This window comes from Sus scrofa, chromosome 15, assembly GCF_054392235.1.
Source record: "Sus scrofa isolate SSC_HxYL_T2T_F1_AM1 chromosome 15, Sscrofa_HxYL_maternal_Yorkshire_Landrace_v2.0, whole genome shotgun sequence".
Classification (NCBI taxonomy): Eukaryota; Metazoa; Chordata; class Mammalia; order Artiodactyla; family Suidae; genus Sus; species Sus scrofa.
In genome coordinates, this window is record NC_139397.1 from 57,918,868 (window position 1) to 57,945,362 (window position 26,495).

The window sequence follows — 26,495 nt, forward strand, 5'->3', positions numbered from 1 at the left end:
GGGTTGTTTTTCTCAAGGTCATTTCACAACTGAAATGAGCCTACAAAGAAAGGTGAAGGAAGTACTGCTGTCTTGTAAAGAATTGAGAGAGAAGGGATTTAAAGTCGTGTTTTGGGACTAGGAATAGATTTCACCTGTTCATTCTGTCCTCACTCTATTACCAGAGATAACCAAGAGCTGACTAGACTTACATGAATAATAAATATACACCAATGCATCTTTTAATATAGCAGTGAAAATTTTAGATTACTCTCAAAGAACTAAAATCTCATAATAAATGTATTTCTTAACTATAAGCCTACCATTCTAGCAAAGTTAGTCTGAAACAGGTCAAACAGCAAAGAACTATTATAAATTAAATTAAATGGGAGAGGGGTTGGGAGAGGAAGGGAGTGGGAGAGAATGAAAGTTACATATTTATACCCTGGAAACTTCAGGAAGTGATTCACTCCCTCTACTTTTAACAGTTTTGATGAGGCATTATCTAAGTGAACTGTTCCCAAATTTCTTAACCAGAATATGCTGAGGAGATACACCTAATTTAACCTTCTCTTCATGATGCAGGCCCATCATTATAAATATTGCACAATGACTTTCTTAGAAGATAGTTCCCCTTTTATTAACTGAAGACAGTCCACCTTTTTTTAGTACCTCTACTTTTAACATTGTGTTGGTCAGTATTCCTCCCTTCATGCCTGTAGGTAGACTCTCTTATTCTCCCTATGTAAATAACTACACCTTTCAAAGCCATATAATCAAGGTCGTTAGAATTATATACAAATAAAAGCAGTTGCTAAGAAAAAACTTAGAAGTTCCTGTGAGTAAAGTGCATGGAATTTAGTCTGAGAACTTTTGAATAACTATTGAAACCACTGAAAATAATTCCTCATCCTCTTTCTCCTCCTCCTTCCTTTCTTTTTTTCTTTTGATCATAGTCAAAACCGAATTGCCATACCATTGAATTCCATATATGAAGGTGTAAATTTGGGGTGGAATCAGGGAATTTACACTAAAGATGGTTTATATAATGTATGCATATATAAAAAATAAGTTTTCTTTGAAGAAATGTACACATATATAATATATAATTGATGTATGAATAATAAACATTTTCTACTAAGTAAAGTTAATAGCGATATGAGAGAATAAATGAGAGTTCCTATTGCTCCACATCCTCACCAGCATTTGCTGTTGTCAATGTTTTGGATTTTGACCATTCTAATAGGTGTGTAGCGATACCTCATTGTTTTAATTTGCAATTCCTTAATGGCATATAATGTAGAATATTCTTCCATATATTTATTTGCCATCTGTGTATCTTCTTTGGTGAGATATCTGTTCATGTTCATTTTCTTATTGTTTGGTTTTAAGAGCTCTTTGAATATTTATATTTTATGTGACAGTCTTATCAAATTTGTCTTTCACAAATATTTCCTCAAGACTACTTATTCTCTTGACATTGTCTTTCACAGAGCAGAAGTTTTTCATTTTAATGAAGTCTAGCTTCTCATTTATTTCATTCATGGATTCTGGTTTTGATGTGGTATCTAAAAAGTCACCACTATATCCAAGGACATTAGATTTATTGCCAGGTTATCTCTTAAGACTTTTGCAGTTCTGTGTTTTGCATTTAGATCCATGATCTATTTTGAGTCCATGAAAAGTATAAGGACTGTGTCTAGATTTATGTCTTTGCATTTAGATGTTCTGTTGTTCCAGTACCAGGTGGTGAAAAGACTCTCTTTGCTCTCTTGTATTGCCTTTGCTCCTTTGTTGAAGACCAAGTAACTACCTTTAGGTAGATCTATTTCTGAACTCTATTCTGTTCTACTGAACTATTTCTCCATTGCCTAAGATCACACTGTGTTGATTACTGTAGCTTTATGGTAAGTCTTGAATTTGGGTGTGTCAGTCCTCCCACTTTGTTCTTCTGTTTCAACATTGTGTTGGTTGTTCAGGGTCTTTTGCCTCGCCACACAAACTTTAGACTAAGTTTGTTAATATGCATAAATAATTTGTTGGCATTTTGACTGGAATTACACTGAATCTGTATATTATGTTGGTGAGAACAGATCTCTTCACAATATTGAGTCTTCCTGTTTTGTCGTTTTGTTTCTTTGTACAGCCATGCCTATGGTATATGGAAGTTACCAGGCTAGGGGTAGAATCGGAGATGCAGCTATAAGCCTATGCCACAGCCACACCAATGCTGGATCCAAGCCGCATCTATGCCCTCCACCATACTTGTGGCAATGCCAGAATGAAGCCTCATGGAATGAGGCCAGGAATCAAACCAACATCCTCCCAGACACTATGTCTGGGTTCTTAACCCACTGAGTCACAGTGGGAACTCCCTTCCTGCATTATTAGCATGGAATACCTCTCCATTAATTTATTTCTCCTTGTATATATTTCACCATTTTCATCTTCTTCCTCCTAGAGATTTTGTTAATATTGAGATAGACTTACACTTAAATTTGAAAAGAATATGTACCATAGAATATACAATAGAGCCAGGTAAATGAGATCAGGAGTACCAGGGGATTGAGGAAGAGTCTTTTGCAGTGTTAGGGCTATGGAATGAAGCCTCTCTGAGAAAAAGAAATTTGAATAAAAACTTTAAGGAAGTGATAAGAATAAGTGAGGGAGTCAGTTGAAAGAATTTTGAGGAAGTACCTGGTATGAAACTTTCCTGGTGTGTTTAAGGAACAGCAAGGAGATTATGGTACCCAGAATGGAATGAAAAAAGGAGGAAGGTTCTAGAAGTTGAGGTCAAATAGGTAACAGGGTCCAGATCATGCAGGGCCTTGGAAGTCATTACAGGGACAATGGCTTTCATGTTGAGTGACAAGTAGAAGTGTTGCAGGATTTCCAGCAAAGGAATGACATTACCTGACTTATATTTTGAAAGCTGCACTCTGGCTGCTGGGTTGAGAATACACAGTAAGGGGGCAAGTGTAGCTACAGAAAGAATAGCTGGGAGGCTCTTGCAATAATATGGGCAAAGGATGATTTTAGCTCAACCTAATAGTGATCAAAGTAGAGAGTAGGTCTAGATATATTTTCAAGGTAGAGCTAAAAAGAATGTCCTAAACTATTACATTTAGAATGGATAAGCAATGAGGTCCTACTATCTAGCACAGGAAACTGTATCCAATCTCTTGGGATAGACCATGATGGGAGATAATATAAAAACAGTAATGTGTATATATGTATAACTGGGTCACTGTGCTATACAGCAGAAACTGGCACAACATTGTAAATCAACTCAAGTTTAATAAAAATGTAAAAAAATAAAAATAAAATATTTAGCAATTTGTTTGACAAAGGAGGGGTATTTCTTGATATATAAGAAGAGGGGAGTGAGAGAAAGATAGGCATCAAATATGACCACTAAGGGTTTTGGCCAGAGTAAATGAAAGTATTGGAGCTGCCATTGACAGAGATGGGAAAGATTGCAGAGAAGTAGATTTTAGAGTTCAGAAGTTCTGTTTCACACACATGCATTTGAAATGGCCTCTTTGGGCAGCCAAGTAGAAATGTCAAGTAGATAATTGCATATATGAATCTGAATATAAGGAGAGAGAAAGAGATATGAACTGGAAATATAAATATGGACGATGTCAGCACAAAAATGATATTGAAGTTTTGAGACTCCAGAGTTCACCAAGGGAATGAGTTTAGCAAGATAGAGAAAGAGAAACAAGGACTGAGCCCTGGGGCACTCCAAAATTAGAAGATTGGGAATAAGAATCAGTGAAAAACCTGAAAAGGACTGGTAAATGAAACAGGAGGAAAATCATGAGAATATGATGTCCTGAAAGCCAAGTGAAGGAAAGTCTGTCAAAGAGGGGGAAGTGATAAACTTTCACATGCTGTTGATGGAATCAAGTAAAATGAAGACCGAGGACTGACCTTGGGATTTAGCAATGTAGAGAGCTGAGGCTGCCTGGATGAGAATGGTTTCTGTGGATGAAAGCTTGATTAGATTTAAGGAAGATGGGAGTACGTCAAGTAGAGGAGCAATCCCTTGAAGATTTTTTTTTTCTACAGGAAGAGCAAAAATAATTAATTAAATTAAAAGAGGCAGCAGATGGCAAGGAAATTAAGATAAAGCTTTATTTTTTTTAAGATGGAAGAAATAACTATGTGTTTGGGATAATGGCCAAAAAATAAATGACATGGTAATATAGATGAGAGGGTAAAATTACTGATAGCAAATATGATAACATATTTTGGAGGGATTTGAAAGACTATTATAAAGCACATATTTAAATTAACAAGTAACAGTAATATCTAGTCTGCAAATTCACCCTTTGGCATCCCATTCAAAATTCTTACCTACTGAAGAATAATACCAGTTAAGTCTTGATCTCTTATCTGATTAAAGAACTACTACTAGAGTGTGCATTAGGCTTAACATCCCATCTAAAGTCAATTATATTTCTAAAGATTTGCAATACAATGAATCTCTAACTGGAAAGTATTTTAAGTGTCATTTTTCCACCACTTGAGACTTTATTCATTGCCTATTTCCTTTTTCAGAGAGTAAAATAAGTGCAATTAGTATTGTTATCCAGAAAAAAAAAATGCCCCAAACAGAACCCTAGATGCAGGAGATGGACAAACATCTTTAAAGTAGCAACACGGCTGACACCTCTTCCCCACCACCCACAGTGAAACCCATCCCCACGAAACCCATCCCCACCGTGACACAGAGCAGATTCTCTTTGGAGTCCAGCACTTCAAAGCCAGAGTCTATTTGTAACACTGAGGAGTCAGAATGGAAATAGAAATTGGGTACTTTACAATAAAGAACATGCTAGCTAGGAGCAGATTTAGGCAGGTGGGTTCAGGAGGCTTCTTACCGAGCTCTCTGCTGGGGAAGCAAACATCTTCAATCCAAAAGTATGTTTGCCCTCAAAGTTATCTTCTTGCTTTGCCCTTGAAAACCTGTTGGATTCCAAACCTGATTTGACTAAGCCTGCAGCATTTGCATTTATATAAAATGATGGTCCTGTTCTCCTCCTCTGAAATCACACTTAGTGTTTGTTGACTAAATTAACCATACTTGCCAACAGTGCTGATTCTGAAAAAAGAACCCCAAATAAAACTTTGCTGGAGGACCATGCCTATGACCTATGGGTCCCCTAGGGTCTGATAGAAAAGCCTAAAGACTTGACAGCCATGAGTTCAGGCAAGCCCAAGAATTATCCACTCCTACCCTATTCTCAGCAGAGCCCGGAGGCACTTCGAAAGAGAACTTTCCTGGGCAGAGTAGAGATAGCATGGCATATTACATTTCAGAGTCCCAAATCCATCTTTGCAAATGGTGGTTTTCTTAGACAAAGAGTAGCATACGTATGCCTAAATGCATATGTGGACTTAAATGCACGTCCATGAGATCAATCCAATTGAATTCATTTGTAGGATACCGTATACTCCAATTACACATAAAGTCAGATGAGCAATCAGGGGCTTTCAGTGTAAATGATTAAATAAAAACGATTTAAAAAGTATTTAGCTATATGAACTGCCTTTCTGTTTCTTAAGAACCTGTGTGTAAAGGGTTAATATCATATATAAGGTAGATGTTTAATGGATAAATTTAAAAGCAGGGAAGAACATAGCATCCTGTGTATAACTTTCATAATTGTGCGTTCCTCCAGAGATAATGGATATCATTATCAGCGGCGCCTGTCCTAGGAAACTTGGCAAGGTTATGATTGTTTGTTACAGCTTTGGTTATATTAACATACACATTAATATTTATAAATATTTGATGTCATGTTAATTTTTCATATAAGATGATTTATGTAATGTTGCTGTGCCCTGTTAGAGGGCATTTGCAATATGCTTCAAAAGGGAACTGAATTGATGCATGTTCTTTAAGGGAACTTGCCTGTATATCACTGTTCTTACAATGCATTATTCTGAACAAAAGTGTTTCAAAATAAATTATGTGAATTGTGGATTTACTCCATTAACATTTTAAATAAAACATAAAGGGAAAGATCATGCTGAAACTATTCGCTGCATTTTAAAAAGGAGCTCTGTTCTCTTGAAGCAGGACAAAGTTTACTGAAACACTCTTTTTCAAAACCGAAGTCATCAAGTAAGCAATGCTTTTTAAATTTTGTTTTAAATATTATATAATATATATAGCATGCAAACTAGGATATTCAGAAAGGGATATTAGCTTGGAATAAAAAATTGCAAACTCTTATTTTCCTTTGTTAATTTTCTTTTGCTAAAGTATATTTTACTGTGACTAAATTTGAATATTAAGGAAATTGAAAATAAATCATGCAGGATATGTATTATAAATAAATCAAATATAAGTTATGAAATGAATATTTGCTCTAGGTGAAAAACAATAATTTGTTTTTAGAAAGTTTAAGAAGCTTTAAGAAGAAAGTTTATATATACTAGGGTGACTTGAAACCAATAATATTAGTATAAAGAATTATATGTTTGTTTAGTAATTATAGTAATATTTTCTAATATAGTTCATCAGTCTACATTACCAAATAGTATTGTTAATGCTTTACTTATTTTTTCATTTTGGTCAAAAGAGGCACAAGATAAAATCTGTAGGCAGACTCTCAAAAGCCCTATTTTATATAATAATTCATTTTCCTATAATAATGGATGTTACCCTTTAATCTTTTTTTTTCTATGTAGGCATTTTTTAGTATTGTCTGTGGTTATGCTATTAGCGGAAGAGCTGTTGATAAAATTTGAATTTTGGTGTACTATTTTCTTCTGTAACAATTTAAAATATACTTTTGTTTCTTTTTCCTTATTGAAGGAAACTTGAGATTCAAGTTTTCTATCAAGAGAACAACTCAGTATCAACTTACTTTTCTCTATCTGTATATCCAAAATGAGATACCACTCTCTGATATAACAATAAGAATCTATTTAGTAAATTTGAGAATTTGGGAAATCAAAAAATATATATATGTCTTGAATATTTTATTCTTCCATTTTATCATCAAACGATCACATATATATATATATGTGAATTGAAATCCAAATATTCTAATTAAATAAGATAAAATAATAAGACAAAATATTCTTCCATTATTACTCTTAATAAGATAAAATATTCTTCCATTTTATCAAGTTATCATTGTTACTTTTTAATTCATCTCTCACACTATATTAAGTCCTTGAAAAACTCAAAAAATCAACTAAAGAAACTAGCTTTGATTTGACATTATAAATTTCAGTTTGCTCTTCACAAAATTAATGGTTAATTTGAGTTCAGTGTAATGACTTTTTTCCCCTCATATTTTCATACTCAAATTAATTCTGTCATCACAATTATTCACATTATAAAAAAAATTACAACAGGTCATGAGGGAGAAAAATGCCTTAATTTATGGTTACCCAGAAAGATCTATGGCAACGAAGAATGTGGGAAAAAATGGGAGTACGGGTTACATTCCCTGGTGATAGTCAGCTGGCATTCCACGGAGTGTATCACTATCAAGTCATTTTGAATTCACATAGTAAATACCACGTGAAAAAAAATGTTGCTAAGGAAAATAGTTTTTTAAAAAAATCAGTAAGTAGTAAATTGTGTCAAACATACATAATGAGCTAGCACCTGAATATTCTTAGCTTTGAATATTCGTAATACAGAGGTGGAAATCTACTTCTAGTCCATAATATCTAATACAAAGTAAAGGAAGATATGGACAGATATTTTTACAAGTACACAAACAGATATTGTCCAATATTAATCAGAATTGACTCTTCAGAATTCTTCATAAAGAATTATACACAACTTTAAAGTGTAATATTGTATATAATCAAAAAGTTACAAAATGAAGTAACGGAAATTTTTATAATCAGCAGAACCACCTTGGTTGAAAGCGTACAGCATGTCAACAACCAGGAAAAACCCAGAATTTAAAAGCTAAAAAAGGTTCACCTAAAAAGGATAATCAAAGAGTACATCCTACATGAAGGATGGTATTATACTTTATATTGCTGAAATAAGCCTCTTGACAATTGAGATTTTTAAAGAAATCAGACTGAAAGTTTTCTCTGATGCACTGATTCTTTCATAGGAATAAATACGTATTAAGAAAAAACAGCAAATTAAGAAAAAGGTAGATTCTTAACTAGAGTATTTATAAAGCATCTAAGATTGTATACTGCCAAGAAACTGTTAGCTTAGTTTACTATAAAACAAAGGTAAACTATAAAACTATACTATGAGATGCAAACACATATATGTCTGTCCATCAATCTAGCATTCATCCATACATACAAAAAAAATGCCTAACACATGAATACTCAGGTATATCTGTAGATATCTCAATATATAAACCTGTAATGAGTAAGCTAGTATTTTTCCTATTGTAAAGTTTCTAATCTAGTCATAATACCACAAAGAAACAAAACCATAATCAGAATAGCACATCACTCCAAAAATAGCTTATATTATTTTTCTAAATTTAGGCAAAGCAAACTTTTTTTCTTAAATATACTTCACAGAGAGAGAGCATGGTCTGAGAAATCATAATTATAAAAATAATGTACAATTTAATTGAAATCTAGGATTTTATATTTGGGTCCAGGTTAAGTTATCCAAATTAAAGAAATGATGACTCTTTCAGATAAAGGTTTAACTGAATTAAAATACTTACCTGCAAAGTTGTTTTTCTAGGTGAACATGGAAGAATTCCACTAGTGGTATTCTCACCAAAATTTGATAGCAAAATAACATAATTCATTAACGATCAACACTAGTAAGATTAAATGGATCAAACTCATACCCATACAAATCTCATTTCTTTGGGGAGTTCCTGTTGTGGCTCAGTGGGTTACAAACCCAACTAGTATCCATGAGGATGTGGGTTCAATCTCTGACCTCACTCAGTAGGTTAAAGATCCAGCTTTGCCATGAGCTGTGGTAGAGGTGAAAGACATGGCTCGGATCCTGTGTTGATGTAGCTGTAGTGTAGGCTGGCAGCTATAGCTCCAATTCAACCCCTAGCCTGGGAACTTCCATATGCAGCAGGTGCAGCCCTGAAAGGCAAAAAAAGAAAAAAACCCAAATCGCATTTCTTTTTATAACCGATTAATGCTGTCACCTAGTGTTAACTGTCACCACAATGTTGTATCATGGGTTTAAATAGTAGTGTAATAAATTAAGGCTTCATATCAATTTCCTTGGAGGCCACTTTTTGAGAAGTCTACTTTACTAGCCCGAGATAGTGAACTCGGTCAATTTGCACATTTTCTTTACTAATTAAAAGAATTTGTTGAATGAGCATCAATGACTCAATACAATGTAACACCACTAGAAGAGAGAACCCACTTATCAATCCTGAATACCTTTTTTTTCATCTATAGATATGTGCAGATGGTATTAAATAAATGTTTAAAATTAAAACTGGAAGACTAGCATGGCTTCACAGAAATGACCACATTAACCCTATGACAAACATACTTTATTTTGGTTTCTACTACATGAGTTGAACTGGAAGAGCAAGAATTGGTTAGATAAATGAAAAATATCCATAATCAAACTCCACGTAAATCTTTTAAAATGTTAAATACTATCTCTTCTGATTCTCACAGTATCTTGTGACCTAAGCAGACATAGAGAGGACTTTCTATTACTTTGAGTGTGGTAGATTTAACCCCAGGATGAAATGAAACTATTACTTGACAAACCGATTTGTTGGTGATGATAGTGAGCTTTGATGTATCAAGCGGATTTTTGGCCATGGCCATCTTCATAAACTGACCCATTTCTTTCAATAACTCTCTATGACATGAACTGTGTTGACAGAAACATCAAATCTACAGGTGGTTGGGGTTGGAAGAGACAAAGAAATGGTTTTCTCTAACTTAACCTTCAACATACGGCCTGTCCAAACATGTAAAATTAATGAGCCCAGTACAATCAATCATAGAAGAGGTTATTGGTCATTACGTCTCTCGAAAAAATACATTTTATCTGTACTAATATGCATCCATTATGAAGATAAACAAAATTAATAAAGTGAGATCAGGCAACAGTTCACGTTTTTGATTTATGAATATGAGTCTCTTCTTTTATTGTCTTTTTTATGATTTTTATTTTTTCCATTATAGTTGATTTACAGTGTTCTGTCAATTTCTACTGTGCAGCAAAACTTTATATATATAAAGTTTTTTGAAAATAACTCTTCCGTTATAATATCCCATATCCGTAAGAAGCAAAGATAATGGTTTATTTTCTACTCCAGTTTCAGGAATTTATATTAAATTCTGCCTTTGGGAAGAGAAATGGGTAATAATTTTAGGGTTACTCTGTCACTGCCTGATTAAATAGAAAAAGAAATCATTCAAAAGTCGTAAGAGTGAAAAGTAACAGAACACATAAAAGGTCAATAAGGATGTGTATTTTTCCTTTCACTGTGATCCATTGCTATTCAGAAGAATTGATTAGACAGGTTCATTACTGTTTTGTAACCACAAATAAACCATTATTATCCACATTTACTCCCCAAGGTGTTCTCATGGACAGGTTTTCAATGATTTGTAATTTCAAGTAGCAGCAAGCTTACAGTTTACCCTGCTTAACTTTCCTGGTTCTTTAAAGAGGATTAGCAACTTCTACAAGCTAAAGGCCACTGGAGCAGTTACAGTCTTCCTAGAAATTTTTCCTCAGAGTCACAAATGTTTATCATTCAAAGTGTTTGTTATAACTAGTCCTTAAAGTAATGATTTAACTCTATCCTGCAGAGGTTAGTTATTGAACAGAGAATCCTCATTCTAGGACTGAAATCATCTGCAAGTTTAACCTTAAGCCATCATTTTAATATATGTGCTGATTGTTGCAGTGATTTTGTTTACAGAAATAGAGAGGTTATAAAATATGTTGTATCGGGGGCAATTTTATTGTAAATCTATTTAAGACATGAAGAATGATGAAAAATCTTGCTCTGGAACAAGTTAAAATTTCGTCAAGTTCAATTTTTTCACAGTATAAAATAAGTTTTCTCAAAAACAGACTCAAGCAGCAGAAAAAAAAGTATTTTCTTTGCGGAATTCTCATTAGGGTTGTATTTGTTTTTTTAAGAGGCATTTCTCTTTCATTGCACTTACTTTGTATTTGTGTGTGTACATGATTTTATATAAGTGTGTAACAGGTAAATGAACTTGTGATCAGAATTTGTTCTATTCCTCCTGTTTCCAGGAAGGAGGAAATATAGGTCATGGTTAAGTGTTTGGGCTCTGGAATCAGTTATCAGTCCTGGCTCTTCCACTTGCCTTGGACAAAAATTACTTACTTTTCATCTTTTAAAAGGGGAATAATAGTAAATATTTTTGAAGTTGTTATGAGGATTACAGGAGATAATGCATCTTAGATACTGAGCACATCGTCTGCAAGAAAGAACTCATGCAGGCAAGGTAAACTGGGGACAGGAAAAAGAGTCCAATGCCAACTAGGTATATCAGTGATTCTTAACTAGTAGTTAAGGCAGTATAAAAAGACCTATTTGAATGTTTTCCCCACTATTCACAATAAGGACTTTAAATTTGTAATGTAAGGGAAAACAAGATCATATCCTTAGGTATAATAACAGTACTTTTTCAAAAGTCACATCATTCAGAGACAAGTAATTGCAAAAGAAGGAAGTGATGGCAAGGTAGAGACAATGCTTTCTGTTACAAATTTAAGGGCTTTCAGCATGAGCCGTACTTCTGAAAACCACCTTGGAAACAGCATGGGATATTGACCTGTAAAATGCCTAGCTTCCAAAGAAATCTAATTTTTTGGATATACTTATTCTTTTTTTTTAAACAAACTATGGAGGTATAGTTGATTCAAAATGCTGTGTTAATTTCTGCTGTACAGCAAAGTGATTCAGTTATACATACGTATGTATATATTCTTTTCATATCCTTTTCCATTATAATTCATCACAGGATATTGGATTAGTTCCCTTTCCTATAGAGTAGAACTTTATTGTTTATCTATCTTATATATACCAGTTTTCATGGGCTAATCCTAAACTCCCAATCCTCCCTTCTTCCACCTCTCTACCCTCTTGGCAACCACAAGTCTGTTCTGTATGTCCATGAGTCTGTTTCTATTTTGTAGACAGGTTCATTTGTGTTGTATTTTAGATTCCACATGTAAGTGATAGCATATGGTGTTTGTCTTTCTTTGTCTGACTTCACTTAGTATGATAATCTCTAGTTGCATTCATGTGGCTGTGATTGGCATTATTTTGTTCTTCTTTATGACTGAGTAATATTTCATTGTGTATATGTACCACATCTTTTTTTTTTTTTTTTTTTTTTTTTTTTTTGCTTTTTTTAGAGCTGCACCCATGGTATATGGAGGTTTCCAGGCTAGGGGTTGAATTGGAGCTACAGCTGCTGGCCTACACCACAGCCACAGCAGTGCGGGATCCCAGCCACATTGTCGACCTACACCATAGCTCACGATGATGTCGGATCATTAACCCACTGGGCAAAGCCAGGGATGGAACCAACAACCTCGTGGTTCCTAGTTAGAGTCGTTTCCACTGCACCACAATGGGAACGCCCACATCTTCTTTATCCATTCGTCTGTCGATGAACATTTAGGTTGTTTCCATGTTTTGGCTATTGTAAATAGTGCTGCTAGAGGGGTACATGTTTCTTTTTGAATTATAGTTTCAATGCCAGATCCCTGACCCACTATTCAGAGCCAGGGATCGAACCCATGTCCTCATGGATAATTATCGCATTTGTTTCCGCTGCACCACAGCGGGAACACCCCATACTATTTTCCATAGTGGCCCCGCCAATTTAGATTCACACCAACAGTGTGAGAGGGTTCCCTTTCCTGCATACCCTCTCCAGCATTTATTATTTGTAGACATTTACGGGTATACTTATTCTTGATTTCTGTTAAAAGCTATACATGTTCAGTCAACTCCTATTCCATCTCACACCAAGAATACTTTAATTTCTGATAATAAACAGAATTAATAATACTTAATGTTTAATTCAAAATCTATATACTTTTATAATCATACGTATACTATTGAACAATGGAATCAGCAAAAATTTGTACTTAATAATCCAATCATTAAGATACACAGGAGTTCCCATATGGCTCAGTGGGTTAAGAATCTGGCGTGTCACTTCTTTCGCTGGGGTCACTGCTGTGGCAGGGGTGCCATCTGTGGACTAGGAACTCCTGCATGCTGCAGGCACTGCCAAGAAAAAATATATGCGTAGAAAAAGCCATCTCTAAAAAAAACCAAAAAAACAAAACAATACACCTATCTCTTCTACAAGTAGTAACAATTTTACTACTCTTAGAATAAATCAAAATTCAACTCTGAAGTGTTCCTGAATTTTCTCCTGGAATTTCTTCAGAAAGATATTCTCACCCTCTCCATTTTATAAATTTTGGTTTCTTCCTTAAATAGGAATGTGTCACTTTTTGAAAATAATTCAACTAGGTTGATTTGCTCCAACTTTTCTTGAATAGGCTAATGATAAAACTTGAAATACCTAGTTGCATTATATAAAATATTTAGCCCAGGGCAATGCTTCTCAAACTTCCCTGCACATGGGAATGCTCTGGAAGGCTCGTTTAAGCTAATTTATTGGTTCCATTCTTGAAGATTATGACTCTGTAGCTCTGAGAGGTAGGATGCAGGGATGTATATTTTATTAAGAACCCCCAGGTGATTCTGATACATGTGATTTAAAGGTCACAATTAGAAAAACATTGGTCTAGGACTACTACAGATTTTGTCAGTCTGCTTATTATCAAGACAATCATCATATTTTAATACAGAACCTCTTTATATCAAAACCTTCAAAATATAAGATAGGTTGGTTTCTAATAAGTTTGAAAATCAATATGACTTGGGCAAGGGTCTGATTCAAATCTAGTTTCTAAGTAACACTGCAAACTGTGGAGGCAGGATTCCAGAACTCAGTCCCCAGTGTAAATGGAGAGATTGTATTACAGCAGCGCATCTAACCAGGACTCTGACCCACTGTCTTGCAGGCCCTCTGTCTTCTTCCCAGCAGCCTCCAAGTTTATCTTTGGTTTAAGCTTGTTCTACCTTCTTTTCCCTCTAACTTAGATTCTCTGTCAATTCCCTCCATCTTTATAGACTCTCAGCTCATAATCTTCTCATGGCCTACATTTTTTTCCTCCTAGATATCTTATCCAAGGATAAAAGAGGGGGAAGGTACATCCTGGTCTTTCATAGATTTTGTGGATTAAAAGTGCTGGATTTGGAGGCAAGAGCTAGGAAAGAAGTATTCAGTAAACACAAGGATCTTTCCTCTGCCCTGCCCAGCTTCCTCTTTCTCCCAATTGTCTCCAGAAATGTGGGGCTTCTTACATTTTTCCCTAAACCAGACAAAACCCAGAGTTACATCTTCATCAGAGAAACAAAAAAATCAGATCATGTGGCCTGTCAGAATTTGCTTTATTCCAATCTGAGTCCTTTAGCCTTTACATGGCCTTAGGAATTTATTACTCTGCAGAGCTAACCAGGCTTTGTGGTCTTAATGTAGTGTAAGCAAAATGTACTGAAGTTGCAGTCAAGTTACTACCTAAAATGTTAGAAACACATTTTCCTGCTCTGTTTGGGCAGCTTGCACTCCAAGAATAGTGCTGTTTCTGGTGTCATCTTTAAGACAAACAAACAAACCCACAAGCCGTAAAGAGGATTGCTTAGGCTTCCAGACACAAACTCATGTGACTGGGATGGAATTTACTTCTGAAATCTGACTTCTGAATGATCCAGTTTCAGTCTCTTAGAGAAATCCATCGGAATCAAACACAGGCTGTGGAGTGAAAGAGTAAAAGATCAAAATTCTCTGTTGCATTGAAATTTTCTCAAGTCTTAAGGAAGTCATTTTTCTTGCTGTCTCATTTCGCATAGGTACAATGGCCCATGCTATGCTTGGCTATTCTGCGAAAATAGTAGATGAGCATGAATTACAACCTAAATTGCACACGTGTGTTGAGGGTCGCGGTGGTATTGACGATGGAAACAGCTTTCCTCTCCCAGCATTTTCAGACAAAATTGTGACAACTTCTAAAATCAGTTTCACACACCATACACACTTGTGGGCAAAATGTGAAACTCCCCTCTCTGCTTCCCTGTCTTTAGTTGATATTTCACAGACAAGGAGTTTTCTGGGACTGAACCCTAAATGATCTGTTAATGATTTGGGGTTTTAAACAGTTCACGTTGAAAGCTGGTTCTTGTAATCAAGTTTGACATGAAAATAGTACTGTCATTAAATTCAAGGAAATACCATCGTTTAATGCTTAATCACATTAAATTTAAGATAATTTGTATGTCATAAAGTTCTATTTTGGAAACACAAATTTGAACTTCCCTACTCAGCAGACCATATATCTACACAGACTTTTAGCCTCAAAGCGTTTCAGTATTAAGACGTAGTTTCAGGAAGTTGGTACGGGGAAAAAAAACTAATTATTAATTACACTACGATGTACTAGAGAATGCATACATGTAATTAAGATGCCAATGATGACAAATTATATTGCTATGATTAATTTCTTATAGAACCAGTATCTCTCTTTCCAGGGAAAAACTCTCATCCCTTCACCTGGTTCATGAATTCCCAGGAATATTCCTAGCCTCCTATCTGAAGCATGTTAATATTGTTATTTTTTTCAAGAAGTCCTGACTGTTTGTCCTACACATTTTTGTGCATAGACATTATCTGGGTGATGGGAGGTAGGGATTAAGCTGGATTTCTTACAGGGTCAGTTTGCAGAGTAAATTCTGAAAGGACTGAGCAGAAGATTTACATTTTCCAGCTAAATCATTAAAATTATGGTGAGTAATACATAGTTTCAAGGATATTAACATACACCTAATAGGTCACCCACACCCACCCGGGAGTTTTAGTACTTTTTAGTAATTCCATTTACTTGACACAAATGGTTTTGTCTGATTGCTCTAACCTATCATGGTACCTTGAGCAAAACAACTGATGTCATTCAATAAGGAGTTAGGATCCATTAAAGAGAATCCCATTATAACATTTGATACAATCTACAATGCAAATGAGAACACTGGTTATACATAAAATGGAAAGGCAAATCTGAAGGAAGCTGAAGTATTTTCTAAATGAAAAAGAGCTAGTCTCCACTCAGATTTCGTAAATATTCTTGCAAGTATCCACTCAAAATTGTAGGATGCATCTTTGTACTCCCAACCTAAGGATTCAAACTCCTCATAATGGATAGAAAGATCTTTCCAGGGGAATCACCTCCCCTGCCAACACCACGTTGTATTAAAATCCATCCAATTGTTCGGCTAATTCTTATGCTTCTCCAATTTTACTGGATATGATGTTTTTATTGGGGTTCAAGGAAGCATGGCTAATGACATCAACAAGCTTTGTAATTTCTCACTGCCAGTTTTCTACACAACTTACACTTTTGTCACTCAAACTGCACCCAATTGCTCCAACCATTCATCTTAATGCCCAGGAGTAGGGGGACTTTTAAATGGACCCCTTCTTGGGATTTTGTGTTTAAAAACAGAAAAGTTCCCATGAGTGAAGGGGGTAAGTTAGCTTTTGCAGCCTCTGTCTCTCCCCAAGTCTCACTCTTTGCTGCCCCCCGCCCCCCAAAAGGAATGAATTACATTTCTCTTCTTGTCCTTTAAATGAATAGCATAGTTTGGGTGAAATTATCGGGCAATTGCATGCCTTTTATGCAGATAATGCTATTTGATGAAAGCGGTGTTTTGATCTGCTAAGGATAATACAGATCCAGGGTTGGATTCATTGGTAAGAGTAAAGCTGTCTTCTGTGATAACTTCATCTCAGCATGAGGTCAGACGGGGGAAAACTGGGATGGGGGATTAAAAAATGACACAGTCGGAGCAGTATTCAGCTTCCTGCTGTGTTCCTGGCTGCACACTATAGCTTATGTTTCTGATCTGTTATGGTATTGTCTGCCTTTCTCTCTCAGAGCAGAAAGAGATTGCTTAAAACTTTTCTTTTTTCAGCTAGAGGGATTAGTTCTGTGCAGCTTTTTTAATTAAAGAAACTGTATCTTTTGCAAGGCAATTTAAAGCTGCTAGGGAAGGACCATCAACATCCACAACTTAGTACTATTATCTGTAACAAAGTGTAAGCTCTAAATTTGATCTTCAGAAGCCAGGGAAGGCAGCTCTAGAATTCTGTTGTATTTTTAACCTTCTGAGATGACTCACATCCCTAAATGAAGACTAGTAAATAAATTATTTTGTAGAAGTCCTGAATACGTTTCCATAAGAAGTAACTTCAGCCACTTTGCGTTTCAGCCGAGCTGAGCTTGCTTAATTAAATCTTCATGATGAGAGCGAAGTGCACTTGAAAATAGTGTAAGAGGAAATAGATTTGACTCTATATCCTTGTCTTTACCCAGAGATCATTTTTAAACATTTCCATTCTATGGAAAGTGATAACAGTAGAAAATGTCTCCTTAATATGGGCAATTTGCATTTAAACAGTGCGAAGTATAACATTCTGGTACTTTATCACCTCAAACCTTTGCATTTGTGATAAGCGGCCATCATCTTTATTAATCTGAGGGGAGCATGGATTGAGTCTATCCTTGAGTGATGATGAATTTGTCAAGACATATACATTTGAGTTGAATTTATAGCTCAATTTAACCCAGGTTAATGTTGAAAATCCTCAAATGTTTCAAATAAGGCCCATATGCTTATCACTTTACAAAGCATACAGGCTCTCTGCTTCAATTGCAACATACACATCTCCAACTAAATTCCATGCCAGATCAATTAGAAACAGTCCCCCTGAGAAGACAGGAACAAACAGAGATTGTTTCCCCAATACCAGCTGAACTCTTGTCTGGAAGAAATGAGAAGCAGTCATCTTAGGCTCCTCATTTCTTACCATTAAAAATCCAAAGGAAATTCAGTAGACAAAGTTTCATAGATCATGTCAGATTTAATAGAAAATTCTCAGAGCACCTGCATATAATAGGTGCTTCCTACATTTCCCCCCAAATTTCAATAAATGCTATGGCTTATTGAAAGAAGAAAATAAAATTTGGCCTTTGCCTTTTCTTATTATTCTGGTCTTTACTCCTACTTATGTTTCTGAGATAAGTCAATTAAGTTCAGAGCTAAATTCACGTGGCTTGCTCTCATGACTAGAATTGTTCAACTATGTGCCATTACACGATGGATGCGCAGGAGAGTAGAGAAGCATACCTGGTAAATATATTTTGGGAGTGACTTTGGTTTATGACTTGTCCTGTTTTGAAAAAGAAAGAATGATCGAATACAATGAAAATAGTTTATCCATGTGCTCACTCATTCACTCAACAACCATTTGCTGAGCATCCTCTAGCTGACAGCACTTTGTGCTGGGTCCTGTAGGTTTAAAGAGGACTAGAGCCAGTGCCTGGTGCTCTGGGAGGTCTCAGTTACTGGGAATAGTTCATTTAAAGATCAGAGCTATCGCTTAGTCACTTATTACAGGCAGAATATACTGTGGAACATCTTCTTCTTCTTTTTTTTTTTTTTTTTTTTTTTTTTTTTTTTTTTTTTTTTGCATTTTTAGGATTGCATCTGCGGCATATGGAAGTTCCTAGGCTAGGGGTCTAATTGGAGCTGTAACTGCTGGCCTACGCCACAGCAACGTGGGACCTTCACCCACCAAGCAAGGCCAGGGATTGAACCCACATCCTCATCGATACTAGTCAGGTTCTTAACCCACTGAGCCACAACAGGAACTCCTGCGGAAGCACTTCTAAGAGAGGGGAGTATCATTAATAAGTGCTTTCATAAGTAGGTGTTCCAGGGGGCTGAGCGTACAGGACCTTCCAGACTAAAGAGCTGACAAAAGGAAGAGAAAGGAGGGCACGTTTAGGAAGTTAGGAGATTTCCAATAGCTTTGATATTGAATTATAGTTATGGGATGTTGAATTTCTGGACCTAGGCTTATAAGTTAACTTATAGACTGGATTCTGAAATAGCTAAAGGACATCATATCATTAACAAAATTGTCCCGTGTCACTAATTTACGACACATCTTGCTAGTGACTACCTTAAATAACCTTATACTTATACCTCTAATACATTATATATTTTATGTATACCTTCAGTACAGAACATGTACTACTTGCTAAAAAATTTACAGAGAATATGACATATTTTAAAAGGTATTCCATGATAACTGTTAATGATAAAGGGCGCATCTTTTAGTGTGCAATAATGTGACAGGTTTTAAACCCATATATAAAATTAAGCCAAAACAGGAAAAGATGCCTCCGTGTTCAGATGCCTCCACAAAACCAGGTCTTTTATGTGGCTCAAGCAAAACCAAGTCAGGAGTTGGATTGGGCTCCACACTGTGTCTCACCAAAGGTCAAAGGCACACGCAGGCTGAGTTTATGCAGTGGAACACAAACTAATGTCCTGGAAAAGCACGGTCCCATTTAAAGGTTTGTTTGTGCAATCACCAGTTCACTCGGTGGCTTCAAAACAGAAGTGCGTTGAGAGAGGCCAATCTAGCTTTAATTAAGGTAACGAAAGCATATTTTCCACAACAAACAGTCATTTCATTTTATGACTTTCTTAGCGATCGAATCCGAATATTTGTTGTGCAGTTTCCCTCAATCAGCCCAGAGAAATAGGTTACTTATTTTTGCAAGAGGGAGGGGAAACCAAACATCCCTATGAGAACTTGAGAGCTCCTTGAGACTTCTGTGTAAAAGTTCGGTTCTAGTGCTGTAAACTGTTCCAGATTAATTGCTTGCTACATGCAAAGTGATTTGTTTTCCTCAGCAACTACCAGCCTCAGCCTCTGTTCAAAGGCGCTCATCACTTAACTTGCTCTCAGTTGAGACATAACCTCTTTTAGGACATATATGGATTACTGTCTTTACTGATCTTTTCAGAGAGGGAGCCGGGAGGACCAGTCATTTCCTGCTTTTCTCATCATCACCGGGAGTCCAATCAGTGGGAGAGGTTGCAGCCCAGGCAGCTCCTGGATTTGAGCCCGGGGGCCAGGCCTCTCTTGCCTCACTTGGCTAGAGCAGATGTTAATTAGTCCAAAGAATACCTCTGAAGATGGCCCAGAGCCTCCTAGAAGAGCCTCCTACCTGCTTGACCCGGTGCTCCCCTTCCGCACGCCTGAAAGCCCCGCCTGTCAAAGGAGGAAGTGGCTGCGGGACCGGCTGCTCCCCACGGGAGGGAGTCAGGAACAGCTGCCACCCAGCCCCTTCAGCTGCAGCCAGGAGCCTTAGGACAGAAGGAGAACACTGACAGCCCCCAAACCACAGCCCGGGGGGTGGGGGGAAGCTCATCTGAAGCTGATTATAATGGACAAGTATCACCTGCAGGTGGGGAGCAACACTAGGCTGAGGTGGGGATTGGCGGAGCCGCAGAGCAGGTGCTGGTGGCCCTGCCTCTGCCTCAGGACAGGAGCCTGTCCCTCTGAACCCCATCCCAGTCCCCAAGACACAGTCAGATCTTCCCTAACCCCAAGGTGCATCTGGAGGTTTGGGCCGTTGTCTTCCTCCCCAGCACCCTTTTTAGAGGCTTACAAAGGCCGCTAGCCTGCATTTCCAGGGGAGGAGGTGGGGGCTGCCTGGAGAGCTCAAAAGCATTCCCCGCCCCCCTCCGGGAGGGCTGCGTATCAGTGTGACAAGGGGGCCCCACGGGAGGGCGATGTCTCCAGCTCCGTCCCATTATCCCATACACGACCAGATGCATGAGCACGGCAAAGTCATCAGCAGCACACGGCAGAGTTTGCAGTGAGCGGGCAGACGTTTGCAAAACAGACCGCGAGGACTTGCATTTCTTCTCTCCCCCGCTCCAGTTTTTTATTGCAGCCCAGGGCACGGTGTGAGCAGCCCACGGTCCCCGCCCTCCCGCGACCACAGCTCATAGAGGCAAAAATCCTGATGGCCACATAGCAAGCTGCCTCTTTGCTTTCCAGGGATTCATTTGGAAGAGAAAGTGCCTGGTATAGTTTGGCACTGCACAACACCGGCTTTTCCTAATGGCCTCGAATGACGGAACTTTGTTAGGGAGGGAAAAATAATAAACCGCGAAGCCTGAAACTTAGCACGCATAAGCTGCTTGGATTGCGGGCTGCACCTTACACACACGCTTGAGGCGTTGAGCAGGACACCTGCGTGCCTTGTCCACCAGCGACGCCTGGCAGAGGGTGCACAGGGCTGTGTTAATGAGTTCTAGAGTAGTCTGTCTGTACTGCATCCAATTAGTGTGAATGCTGAGCATCACCTATGAAAAACTTTGAATATCCTGTAACAGGGAGCTGGGCTAGAGACAGGCTCTGAGATTTATTACCATTTCTAAATTTTATGAGTTCTATTGTTTCCTACACTTATTACCAGCGTTAGCTATAATGAGAGTTCTAGGGGAAAAAGAGAGAGAGAGAGAGAGAGAGAGCTGAAAAGAAGAAACAGCCAGCCCCTCACCCAGCTCCCACCTGTTCTACCAGTAGTAATTTAGCTTTTCTGTTCTGGCCTGTTTGGGATGGAGCAGGGTATCTTTTCTCTTGTGTGTGCATGTATTCCTAGATGGCAAGGTACAGGAAAAATCAGGGGTGTGTGTGTTAGTTTGACACTTTAGAAAAGTTTTGAACACTTAAAATGTTTTTGTGTGAACTGGGCCACAAACGTAATTTATGAAACACCTTTCAAGTTTCCTTCTGATCTTGTCACGGATGCAAATTTTAAGTAGCATGTATTTGTGGTTGTCATGTAACATCTGGGGCATACCTTCATAATTGACAGTTTTTCTAAAGAAAATGAGAATGGCTAGAGAGAGGGGGACAGTAATTAATCTGCCCCCTCCGCCTTGTTTTTGTTGTGGTGGTTGTTTCTCCCTAAGTGTGAAATACACGTGGCAGGAAGGAGACTGATCCACCCCAGGGCAGCTCTGGATTCTTCCCTTAAAGATGTGCCTATGGTGCCCTAGCGTCACTGGTCCCCCTGCCCCCGCCCCTCCCCGGAGAAGGCGCGAGAGCAGGGTGGGGTTGCTCAAGTATCACTGCTACTTCCCAACGCCTGGTAGTGTGTTCCGTCACTTAGCAACTTTGGGAACTCACCATGCGACTGGATACACCAATTGAAGTTTATGTATTCACCTTGTCACTTTGATCGCCAAACCTTGGAGAAACTCAATTCTAAAGGCTTAGGCTTTCCTAGGAGGCATTCTTCTTGTTTTCCGAGGTCTTAGTTTCTGGTTCTGCACGTGCTTACAAAGGCAAATGTTATTTCCTCTAGCCACAGTCAGGTTAGATGCAAACTGGTAGAACTGTCTGCTCTGAATTTGAGAGGAGGTGAAAGGAGAAGGCTGGAGCGCACCAGTCCCTCTGCCCCGCCTCCAAGGACAGGTCCAGATGGCAAGGGACACAACTGGTTAGCTACCTGGGTGGGGGTGGGGTGGAGGTATACGCTCGGGCGCCCCAAGAGGAGCCAAAGCGCTTGTCCGCCCTGAGCGCGTCTGCCCCAGCCGGAAGGCACCTGTCAGGGAACAGAAAGGTAACTGCAGGTTCGCGGGGGGCCGAAGAGCCAGCGATCAGCTGGACTAAAATCGCAGGTTGGATGTTCCCAAACTCCAGAGCAACCAGAACTTAAAGTTACCCCTGGGTCAGTATCTTTACGGGGCAGGCGGTGGGGAGGGGGGGGAAACACCTGGAGTGAGCGTTTCCCAGGGAACTTGAGTGAATAGAAAATGAGAGTGCCTAGTGCACAGCAGTAAACTTATTTTCCTCCCACAGCAAACAACGTCAGGGCAGGGGTAGTGTTGAAGGAGAAGGCGCATTGAGGAGAGCGAGAGAGAGAGAGAAAGAAAGAGAGAGAATGAGAGCTGTGCAGCCTTTGGAGGCCTCCAGAATCTGTCTCCTGGCCAGAGCTTGAACCCGAGGGCGGACACTTGCGTACGACATAGCCCAGCTGGGGTTACCCAGGAAGTCCGAGTGTTTAGAGCCCCCTCCCCCTTCCGAAGGTCATTTGCACTCTTCAGCCTCGGAGGAGAGGACACTCTGGAAAGGAAGGCGCGGGTCATTTTCGGAGACACTGTAAAGGACCGGCCGCCTACAGGGGGTGGAAATCCTTAATTACACCCTTCTGCCTTGAAATCCATCTTCCCGGCAGTGTCTTGCACTCCCACCTCTTCGGGTGACTCAGCTGACCTGAAATGCCCACCCTATGGAAGATCAAGAAAAGTAGTTTTCGAAGAAGGTTAGAGGTTTGATTACACTGAGAAGTGTTTCCACTTAGGTCCAAAGCAATTACCCGCCCTCTCCCCCGCTCCTCCTCCGGGCCCCGACGGGAAGAAAAGGACGGACGGCCCCCCTCGCCACCCCGCGCACGTACCCCCGCACTTTGTTGGTGCGTGTGAATTTCACTGGGCGCCGTAAGTTCATTAGTGTTTGTAATCAGCGGCAGGCAGACCCCTAGTCCAGCCGAAAGCTGGCAAGAGCCATTCATCAGCGTGAAGTGTTATTCATGGATGACCCCTAAATCACGGCCAGGGTAGTAGATGCCCTGATTGGTCACAGCATGGGAGCCTCGGTGCTTTCCCGAACCCTACGCGGCCGGGAGGAGGGAAGGAGGGAGGGGCGGCGAACGTGGTTCCGTCCGGCAAATCCCATTTGACAGAAAAAGGCAGTAAACGGGGAATTTCTTCTTTTGAATAAAGAAGAAAAAGAAATAAAGTACCTGTCATCTTGACAAGTGGCGGCGCGGAGGAGTCCGGGATTATAAATGATCACAGCCGAGTCCAGCTCGCCCCGTGATTGGGCTCTCCCGCGATCAGCACGGGGGAAGCGCATGGTAGGCTCCTCTCCTCTGCTCTCTACCTCACACTCTCTCGCACACACACGGACACGTGTACGCGCCTGGGCTCGGGCAGTCTTGGCCCGGCGCGTCCCCCACGTCACACCATTAAGGTCCTGGATGCTGCTCCCTGGCCAGGCGCCCGACTCGCCTCCTCACCTTTCCCTCTTCCTCTTCCTCCTCCCTCGCCGCCTCCATCCTCCGGCTGCCTGGCCGAGGACCGAAAACTCCAGCCGGGCCTTGCCGGCCGAGGAGGAGGCTGGAGGGGGCCGGCGGGAAGGGAGAGGGGGAGAGCGCGGGGGAGAAAAAGAAAGTGAACTCATTGGCGCTCCGCGCGCGCTTCCCTCCCTCGCCGCGTCCCTAGCCCGCCGCGGCCGGGCGGTGGGCAGGGAAGGAAGTTGTAACACTTGCCGAGCTCCCCTCCCCGCACCCTCCCCCTTCCCACACTTCGCTCCCCCGGCGGGGCCCCCTCCCCCGCGCCCGGCTCCTTTGAATTTGGCGGAGCGCCGTGTGTGCGCGCTGCTCGGGTGGACGCGGCGGCGGCGGCCGGGGAGCTAGCGGGCGGCGCGGCGAGCCGAGCGTGGTAAGTGCGGCGCCGCCGCCGGCGCGCCCTCCTTCCTTTCGGGGGTCCTAGTGCCCGGGCCGCGGCGCTGGAGCGGGAGCGAGGGAGGGCGGGTGTTCGGGAGCTAGCTGGGCCGGCGGCGCAGTTCCCCGAGCTGCTCTGGGAGGCGCGGCGAGTTGGCCAGCCCCAGTGGCCCGCGAGCATCTCCTCCGCCGGCAGGCTCTTTGGTCCGGCCTCCGGGTTCCGGGCCTCCCCATCCCCGCCCCTCCCTCGCGTCTGACACCTCGGGCTGCTGGTTCAGGTGGAAACTTCGCTGGTGCCTCTCGCTCGAGGAGCTGGGCGCCGCGCCCCGGTTCCTGGGAGCCCCGGGTTCCCCGAGAAAGGCAGCTCAGCCTGGGCACTCGGTGGGGGCAGGGAGTCCAGCCCTCCTCGCTCCGGTCGGGATGCTCCCCAGATTTGTGGTGGGGCGCTGCGTCCTCTGAGTAGGAGTCTCACAAGATCCTGTGGGGCTTCCAGCGAGCGGGGAACCCTGGGATGTCACCACTTTTCCGGAGAAGTGGGAACGAGGCTTCTCCAACTACGGGGAGCCAAGTTGGGAAGCGGCGAAGGCAGAAAAGGACTGGGGCGGTGTGGGGAGTGGTGGATCTCGACTGAAACTTGAGCTGGCAACTCGGGATGAGGCTGGAAGCTAGCAAATATCCCGAACCGGGCATTTAAACAATTTCGGTTTATGAGTCTGCAACTCAGTCTAAGTTCGCTTTGTGTTTTACAACCGATTAAGAAAAGCTTCAAAATATTTTAGGTGGAGGTGGATTCGTCCGATCTCTACTGAACACCTTATTATGCAGTTTGAATTCCATTCTTTACTGCAAGTTTAAGGTGGTTGTAACGGTAACCTGCCTACTAATTCTTACTGCAGAGGAAGGTTAAGGAGTAATTCTGCAAATACTTTTGTTTTCTGAAGTCATTATAATTTAAAGCTCCAGTAAAGTTTCCAGGTACTTTTGGGTAAGTGCAATGGAAGTGAAAGAGCGAGCGCTGTCCAAACAGTTTTTACAGGGGTCTAGACAGCTGAGACACGGAGAACAGGACTGTCTCTAAATAATACTCTATTTCTTATCTTGTGACAATGTATTTGTCAAACATTTGCAGGCTCTGGCAGAATCCACTGGGTGGTCTTTTCACTCGAAATAGAAATATGTTTAGGCATTACCTTTCCCTTCTGTTGTTTGAAGAAAAAAAAAAAAAAAAGAAAGGACTGGCATCTTTGGAAAGCTTGGAAAGGAACCCCCAAAGATGGTCTTGCAACTGAACAGAACTTGGTGATTTGATTCCTTTTGTGATTTTTTTTTTTTTTTCAAATGTGATGCCCACACCCTTCCCATCTCCCAGTTGCCTACCTGGAGGAGTACTTGTAGTCTTTCTGATATATTAAGAAGAGAGTTTAGAATTAAGAGTAACTGCATACTTAAAATTCATTATCGATTTTAATATTTCAGTTGAAACGGAAGATTTTACAAATACACCAACAGTCTTGCTTTGTGCATGTCTTAATAGATTCTTAATTATCCAAAACTTCTGGCTTGTATTTCTTAGTACGTGCAATTCTTTTAAGAGCCTTGAAACTTCGATTTGTGATTCTAAACGCAGAGCAAATATTTAATACTTGCTCTAAGAGTGAGAGGTTAGTTCAGTAATAAGACTTGCTAATCCCACTTAAAAATGTCATGACATTCACAAACTATTCCAAAATTTTTTAAAGAGGGGGGTTTATAAACAGTTTAGTTATTCCATTGTGCATTTCAGGATTATGTGTATCTCTCTTCCTGTTGCATTTTCCTTAACAATCTTTAATTTTTTTCTGGCATGAATTTTAATATTCCTCTTACTCAAAGGTGCTGTTTTTGCCAGTAGTAGATATATTTTTGGATAATTTTTTTAAAAGGATATATATTATGAGGGAAACTAGTTCCTTTGAGTAAGACAGATATATTTTACATATCTACACAATTGTAATGAAAAATGTATTTATATACTAGTAACTATAGCAGTGCTTATGTATTTGGAAAATATGTTAGTATT

At 39.9% G+C, this 26,495-nt stretch overlaps 1 protein-coding gene across 30 annotated transcripts in view; it reads left to right on the forward strand.

Moving 5' to 3' along the window:
• The window catches only part of TENM3 (teneurin transmembrane protein 3), a 2,581,468-nt gene that overhangs the window by 1,944,845 nt on the left and 610,128 nt on the right, over positions 1–26,495 (forward strand). For 9 of the 30 annotated variants that reach the window (XM_021076361.2, XM_085000904.1, XM_085000907.1 and 6 more), the window contains exon 1: positions 24,222–24,434. The exons of 15 other annotated variants lie outside the window; for them this stretch is intronic. The gene's annotated coding sequence lies outside the window, so the exon portion shown is untranslated. Of the gene's footprint in view, positions 1–23,621; positions 23,849–24,221; positions 24,435–26,495 lie in introns of those variants that run through there. 6 more of the 30 variants (XM_021076362.2, XM_085000905.1, XM_085000910.1 and 3 more) reach the window with 1 other exon arrangement.